Source organism: Ambystoma mexicanum, chromosome 1p (assembly GCF_040938575.1).
Source record: "Ambystoma mexicanum isolate Mex_15411 chromosome 1p, UKY_AmexF1_1, whole genome shotgun sequence".
In the NCBI taxonomy this organism is placed as follows: domain Eukaryota; kingdom Metazoa; phylum Chordata; class Amphibia; order Caudata; family Ambystomatidae; genus Ambystoma; species Ambystoma mexicanum.
In genome coordinates this window covers 1,362,783,506-1,362,791,598 of record NC_090921.1, presented here as the reverse complement: position 1 = coordinate 1,362,791,598, position 8,093 = coordinate 1,362,783,506, and positions in this window count along the sequence as shown.

Here is an 8,093-nt window from a genome sequence, read left to right as displayed (position 1 = left end):
CGTGATGCAGAAAACATCCTTAAGGCCATTAATGGCAACCACGCCAAAGACTTCTGGTCTCTACTTCGCGCAACTTAAACAGGCTGTCTGCCATCTCTACAAAACGGAATAGGAGAACGGACATGGGAGAATTATTTTGCAAACATTTTTTTTCTACCTCCAATCATCGAGACGCAGGAAACCAGGAGCCCAGACTCGCCATGGATACAGTTGGACAACAAAGTCGACATACTTGACTTAATAAAAATACTAAAAGTCTCCCGTGCTCCGGGCCCAGATGGTATAGCCAATCCTGATCTGAAAACTCATCCGGAAGCCTGGGCCCATTTGCTAAGTAAGATCTTTGGCCGCTGTGCAGTCTCAAAAACCATCCCGCCTTCTTGGAACACAGCAAATGTAGTGCCTATATACAAAAAAGGTAACAAGTCTGATCCAGCTAACTATCGACCGATTGCCCTCTTAGATCCAATAGGTAAAGTATTTGGATCCTTACTTCTTCGCCATTTCTTATCTTGGGCAGCCAACGCCCCCTGCCAAGACCATCTTCAAACAGGGTTCAAAAAAGACATGGGCCCTCATTACAACCCCAGCGTTAACCAGTGGCGCTATTAGCGCCATGGTTAACGCCGGTAACTTACCGATTCTGCCATGCTGAACTGGGGAATTACCACCCCATTCCAAGGTTGGTGGGGCGGTAATTCCCCATTCTCCATTGGCCCTTCCCCATTCCCATTTTTGCCCCATAGGACTCAATAGGAAAGGGGAAGGCAGTAATTACGGTACCGCAAATTGCGGTACCGTAATTACCTTCAAGGTCCCTTTGCGGGTCTCTACCTTAACGGCTGGTCCAGACCAGCCGTTAAGGTCGGGAGCTGCAAAGGGACCTCGTAGTAAGGCGTTAAGGAGTTAACGGTGCCGCAACCTTTTACGGCGCCGTTAACCTCTTAACGCCTAGGTCGTAATGACCCCCATGGGCACTAACGCTAACATCCTCACCTTGAGCACTCTAAAGAGTAAGGTTTAGAAGGCAGGCCTAGAATATTATTTGTAGCCTTCATTGATCTCACCCAGGCCTTCGACCGAGTGGAAAGATCTAGACTATGGTCGAAACTGACATCTTGGAAGTGCCCAAATAACATTCTTGAGCCAATAAGAGCCCTATATTCTAACACCACAATGCGAGTTCACTTAATCCAGCAAGGGACCCTTTCGGCAGAGATCAGGACCACGAGAGGTGTGAAATAGGGCTGTCCTCTGTCCCCAGTCTTGTTTTGGACTTACCTAGGAGACTTCCAAGAATCTGAAAAGACAATACGCTACTTCCCCCCAAAAATCGGCGGAGAACAGATCAATCGCTTACTCTACACTGACGACCTGATCCTTTTGGATCATACACCAATAGGCCTGCAGCACCAGTTGAACAACCTACAGAGATATATGGCAGAGAATAACTTGGACATTAATGAAGGCAAAACCAAAATGATGATAATTGAAAAAACTATCACGAAAAATGAAAAGCCCAACCTTCGCCTGGGTACAGCCATAGTCGAAAGAGTAAGCGACTTTAAATACATAGGGGTATCCCTAAACAGCTCTGGGAAGGAAACAGAAATGCAAAGAGTTCTTCACAAAAAAACAAAAAAACTTGTTGCACAGGGGAAAGCAATTGACATCAAGTATGGCCGTTTTTTGACAATACTGGTCCGCAAATTCTACAAAAAGAAGGTGATACCAGTTCTAACTTACAGTGTAGACACTATGCCCAATCTCCTCTCTGATATTTGGCCAAAGTTGGAAGCAACATTCTGGAGAACGGTGCTTGGCCTTCCCAAGTCAACTCTAGTAGCATTGATTAGACGTGAACTTAGCCTCACATCGCTAAAGACTTCAGTAAACTGCAAACGCTTAATGTTGTACAGGAAATGCAGACTGATAGACACCCTGTATGTCTATAAGCTGATAAATCAAGAACTATTGTCCTCTAATTGTGCCATGCTGACCTGGTGAAAGGTAGAGAATATGGCCCTCTTAGCAGCTGTAGAGAGCTGTGAAGAGGAATTTATAAACAATCCAGTAAAAGTCCTAAAAAAGATAAGAGATCTGGACTGGATATCAACATTAGAAACTGCTAACAATAACAAACTCACAAAATATCTTCCACAGAATCTCAAAAAATTGGAAACTCTTCAGAACTACATCCAACTATTTCCGAACAGAATGGCACGCAACACCTTTATGAGAATTCGGTTGAACTTGTTGGAAACAAAAGAAATACTGTCCATTAGAGGTCTAGCAGCTACAAACACCTGTCGCCTCTGCAACCCCTTCTCTGCCAAAGAAACAATTTGCCATCTTCTTCTGGTATGTCCAGCGACACAAGGTATCCGCTTCAAATACCTGCATGGCACCTAATCCAATTTTTCTCTTATGGACGAAGATCTTTGTTGGCAAAAATTGATAGGAGGGGATAGAACATCATGGCTATTGGTCACAGACAATATTATGCAACATATTGTCAAAGAGATGTTCCCATTAATACTTGTGACATCGTAGCTCTATGGACCAGTAGATCTTACTGTATAATGATGTAACTAACAGAGACATTCTAAGACTTTACAAGCTGCAGTTCATCAAACAGACTAATGGATTTTGTTTCGAAACATTAATTGTTTTCTTTTCTTCTTTTTGTAAAAATCTTTTCTAGATTATATCCAAATAAATTAAAAATATATATATATAAAACCAACCTGATCGGTGTGTATCACGCGTGGCATGAATATCTCTAGTCGAGCAGCAAGGATTTTGGTATACATTTTGGCATCCACATTTAACAAAGATATGGGATAATGTGAACCACACTGCTTGGGATCCCTTCCCTCTTTAGGAATCACTGAAACCAGAGCCCAAACAAAGGAGTAGGGAGCTCTCTAAGTATCAAGGATCTCGTTGAAGAGTTCCACCATGAAAGGGAGGAGGGGTGGAGAGGAAGGATTTGTAGAATCCAGCGGTGTAGCTGCCCTCCTCAGGAGCTTTGCCTAGTGATAACCTCTTAACTGCATTTGTAACTTCTTCACCAGTTATTGGGCCCTCTAAGATAAGAGATTTGTCGCAAGAGAGTTTTGGCATTTTTACAGAGGACAAATAACCATCAGTTCCCAGCAAGTCGGGTTTTTCCTCCGATCTATATAGGGTCTCATAGAAAGTGGCAAAGGCTTCAGGGATTTCTGCTTTTGTTGCAGTCTGGGGCCTCTCCCGGTTCTCTATTTCTAAAACATTCTGCTCAGCTCGTTGTTCCCATAATCTGGCTTCCAACAGTGCATACGCCTTGTCTCCTTTTTCATAGAACTTCTGTCTTAGGAGTTACAATTTACGGACTGTCAGTCCGTGTTCCAGGAGACATAGTTCTTCCCTCTTCCTTTTTGCCTCTAAGATCTGCTCTCCCACTTTCATCCCTCCTCGCCTCCTCATCTAAAAGACAAATTAGCCTCCTGAGTTTATTTTCAACCAGGTTCCTTTCATTCTTCTTGCTCGGCCCTCTTTAATTAGGACACCCCGCCAAGACGCCTTTCCCACCTCCCACACTGTCCATTTGGAAACCTCCCCAGTATTGTTTATCTTGAAATATTCGCTAATCTCATTTTCTATCTCTGTCTTAAAGACACGGGGTCATTACGAGTTTGGAGGTAGTCATGGTGCTATTAGCACCATGGCTGCCTCCAAACCCGTGTCCGGGTAGTCGGAATGGGGACTTACCGGGTCATTCCAACCTTGGAGGACCCGGTAAGTCCCCATTCTGAAAACCATTCCCCATTCCCATTCGAGCCCCCATAGGGCTCAATGGGAATGGAGAAGGAGCTAATAACGGAGCCGCAAATAGCAGGCCCGTTCTGAGATCCCTGGTCCCTTAGCGGGTCCCTCTAAGGGCGGCTGGTAAAACCAGCCAGCCCTAGTGGGACCCACTAAGGGATCTCGGAATGCGGCGGTAGGGGTTTAACGGCACCGGCATCCTTACCGGTGTTGTTAACCCCCTACCGCCATACTCGTAATGAGGCCCAGGATCTCTCTAGAGAGTCTCATTACATTGCCATCGACCCCCCTTTGTAGGTAAGTTGTCCCAGTAGACATCGGTTGCGACCATATCGTAGTGGGACCAAGTGACCGGTATGATCTCCAATCTCGTTGCAGTATTATATAGTTCCTCTGATATGTAAACATAATCAATCCTAGTAAACATGTTGTGGGGGCGGAATGTAAGATGTAGCCCTGTTCGATGGGACGGAGCTCCCGCCATGCGTCCCGCAATCTGTATACATTGAACATGTTCGCATCCTCAGTGCGGCCTCCCTCAGCTGGTTCTCTTGAATCAGGATTTCCTGCTTTCCTGTCTAGACTGGGAACCCGCCCATAAATTAAAGTCACCTCCAAGGAGAACATGACAAATGGTCTCCAGCATAATTTTGGGGATTGTCTTAGCCAGGAACCGGAATTGTCCTGAGTTCGGGGAGTATACTGTGACAAATGTGACGTTCACTTTGTCTATAGAGCCTGCCACGAGCAAAACACGCCCCTCTAAATCTGCCCATAACTTGGTGGTCGTGAAGACTAGCCCTTTTCCTACTCCCCCTTTTCTTAGAGGCCCAGAACCCCAAAACTCTGACCCCGTTCGTACCCCTGGGATTCTCTGTTCTTCCCCTCTGGCATATTTTGTTTCTTGTAAGAGGAGGACATTGAGTCTCGCCCTGCGGAATTCCCGCATACCAAGGATCTGTTGGTTAGAGAATTGAGACCCTTGACATTAAGTGTTCCTACCCTAAGGAGGCCTCTCATCTGTGGGTCCGTTTTAACCGCCATTTATAATCGCACATATCAAGTGACCTCTCAACAAGCTATGAACCAACTTCGTGTGCACCAATTTGTGACATAATGAGGATTCTGTTCCTAACCCACCCCAACCTGCTCCGCCCCTCCCCATACCTCCTCTCTAGGTGGGCATATTTACAAGTGTCTTGGGTGTTTCAATGGTGAGCGGTAGCAGACTTTCAGAAATTCGTTCAAGTATCAGCCAGACTCAGTTATCTCCTTCAGGTGAAAGGTTGTCTCTCCGGAATTTCCTCGATCCCTTGACCCGTCTTCTCCTTTGCCCTTGGATGTACCATTGTCTTCCACTTTGTCCTGCTTCTTCTTGGTCTCCACCCTCTTCATGTGTCTCCAAAATCTCTGAAGTACAGGTCCAGACCTCTTTTTTGGTTCTCAGCCGCATTTTCTTGTCTTCATATTCAAAAGAAAGGGAGAATGGGTAACCCCATCTATATCGGATCCCGCGTTCCTTGAGCCATTTTGTAAGGGGACCACACATTCGCCTCAGGGCTAGGGTCAAGGAAGATAGGTCCTGAAAGATAGTGATTCGTGCTCCTCAGAGGTTTATCGATCCACTAGATTTGGCCTTCTCTAAGATTCTGTCCTTGTCCTGGTAATTGTGGAGGCGGGCAAGGACGACCTTGTTCCACTTGTTGGACCTTCTGCTCTGTGTATTCTCTCTGTTTTTGGCCCATCAATCTCCTCAACGGCAACCAATAGCTTAATTATATCATGCAGCTTCTTCCTAAGGTCTCCTTCTGTTTCACCCTTGTGTTCCGGGATGCCAAAGAAGCGCAGATTGTTTCACCTCTCACGATCTTCCAAGTTGTCCGTTTTGAGACAGTCTGCTCTATCTCAGCTATTCGGAGTTCCATTTGGGTTTAGAGAGTGTCTATGGAGGCTTGGTTATTCTCAACTCCTTCGAGTCTCTCCTCGATCTTATCCATTTGCTGCGTGATCTTATCAATCTTCCTGCCTATGTTGGCCCCCATGTTCTTTATTTCACTCAGGAGAGCTGCAATATCTCCTTTGGTGGCTGCCGATTCCATTCCGGAGGCTTCCATGATTGGGATCCAAGAGCTCTCAACAGCAGGAGGCAACGGAGAGTAGGCAAACTTGGCTAGTTTCAGTTTTATGTCCCTATACACACAGGCCGCTCTTCCACTGCCCTCTTAGGTCGGCTGCTTTGTGGCGAGTTGTTCTTGCTCCCTGTAATGAGGCTCTATTAGGCGCAGGAGGTCTTCAATCACAAGGAGGTGATGGTCTGAATCTATTAGAGTCACTCATAGGGGTTGATAGTAGGCCAACTGGGTATTCTCAGAGTCTGGGGTCTGTGGAGGCCTCCCCAAGTCCAACAAGGGCAAACAAGTAGGTTTCAATACAGCCCTTTGGCTGAAGGAGGACACACACCCTGTTTCCAAGAGCCCAACCCTTCGGAAGAGGATGGGACGTGTTCTCATTACGTATGGATGGTGAATGTGATCACAGTGGGCCTCAATGTGGTGACAATTTTTGGGTGGGTGAGCACTTTCCGCGTGCTGGTTTTGTTTAGTGTCTGCGAAGGTCAGCTTAGTCTGCACATGGTGGTGATCATTCTGGGGTGGCCACCACGTTGAAGGAGGGCCCAAACCCAAGGCCCCCCACCCCCTGGTCCCCAGGGGGTGGGGGGCCTTGGGCCACTCTGCGGGTTGGGGCTCCGGTTTTCATAAAATGCCCAGTGCAGCCTTAGCCGATGGCCTTCCCGCCACAGGAGCAGGGTCGCATCAGTGGTTGAGGCAGTTCTAGGATGGCTGTTGGACCGCAGCAGTGGCAGACATGTGAGTGGGGAATTCTGTCAGCTCACTTACGGTGCACTGCTGGAGCGCTCTAATGGTGCTAGGACCGCTCTCCGTATGCGTTTTCCCCCAAGGGAATAGAGATAGAGATGCATAGAGAGTTCCGGTTGAACTTGAATGCCGGTAGAAAGAGCAGGAATCCAGCTGGCAGTCTCCAATGCTGGGCTGGGATGATTCTATGGCCATCCATTCAAAACCGTGGATGGAGGTGACTTGAACGCTCACAGGCACAGTCACAGTTTGACTGTGAGTTTCTGCTTCTGATCCGGACGGCAGGCAGGGCGATCAACTGTCACACAGTATTTCTGAACTAATCCAGGACCGATTTTCTCCAAATTTCGTTCTCCCGTTGGGGGGTCGGTTCCCACATCTGAGGCATCAAGTTTCCCTTGTGTGGGGGGTCAGCAAGTGGGGGCTCAAACCACTTGTGGGACCTCAAGATACAGAGCTCACGCAGAGGCTTGACACATTGGCGTGCCCCCTGGTGGCCACCTTCCTCAGCCACGTTTTGAGCTAGTTTTTCATCACTTTTGATTACAGGATTTGGATTTTCAGATTGAGGATTGGTATACAATTTCAAGGTATTTCCTTTCAGTGTGGAATGCCACTTGAAACTGGAAGGAAGTTTGATTTTCAAGAATGGAGAGGAGTTCCCATCATTAGTTTGTTCTCCTACAGCAATTACTGTAATGTCAGGCATTTGATTATTTTGGAAATTAAACTCAATTTGATCAGATTTTTGTTCAGCCGTGTGGCATGTGCCATTTAAACTGACATAGTTGATGCTTTGTTTTAATTCTATTGGCTGGTTAGTCTGAGCCCAGAAGATCTTATTCACACAGTCTATTAGAGGAGACAAACTCCAAAGGAGGCCATTTCCTAATAGACATGGGGTTCCCTCTGGAGTTACGACTATTTTCACCTTATGTCGCCCAATTTGAATGTCCAAATCTGCAGTCCCCTCGATGGGAATGAAAAGTTCTGGAGTTGTCCAGGAAGAGGGGTGAGAGGGATCTGGTGTCTCTCCCCTCTTCCTGAATGTGGCTGCTCAAAGGCCCTTTTGGACAGAAGAGTGGCTTGGGATCCAGTGTCCTACAGTGCCAAAAGTGCACATTGCCCTTGCACCCGGACGAGGGCATAGAACCTCCCTTCAATCTCCTCCAATGGGAAAAGGTAATGGGCATTTTGGGCAAGCTGGGCGGTTAATTTCTTTATTTTGGACTCCGACACGGTGGGATTTTAGACAGTGTTCTGTGTCTGAGTTTGGGAATCTGAAAACAAAATCTGGCATTATTTTGTTTATTAGCCTTCTTTTGCCACTTCACCTGAGTCCAGTCACCCTCAGACTCAGACCTGCTGCTATTTGAGGTCCCCTCATTACCGACTAGGTGCTCCCTGATT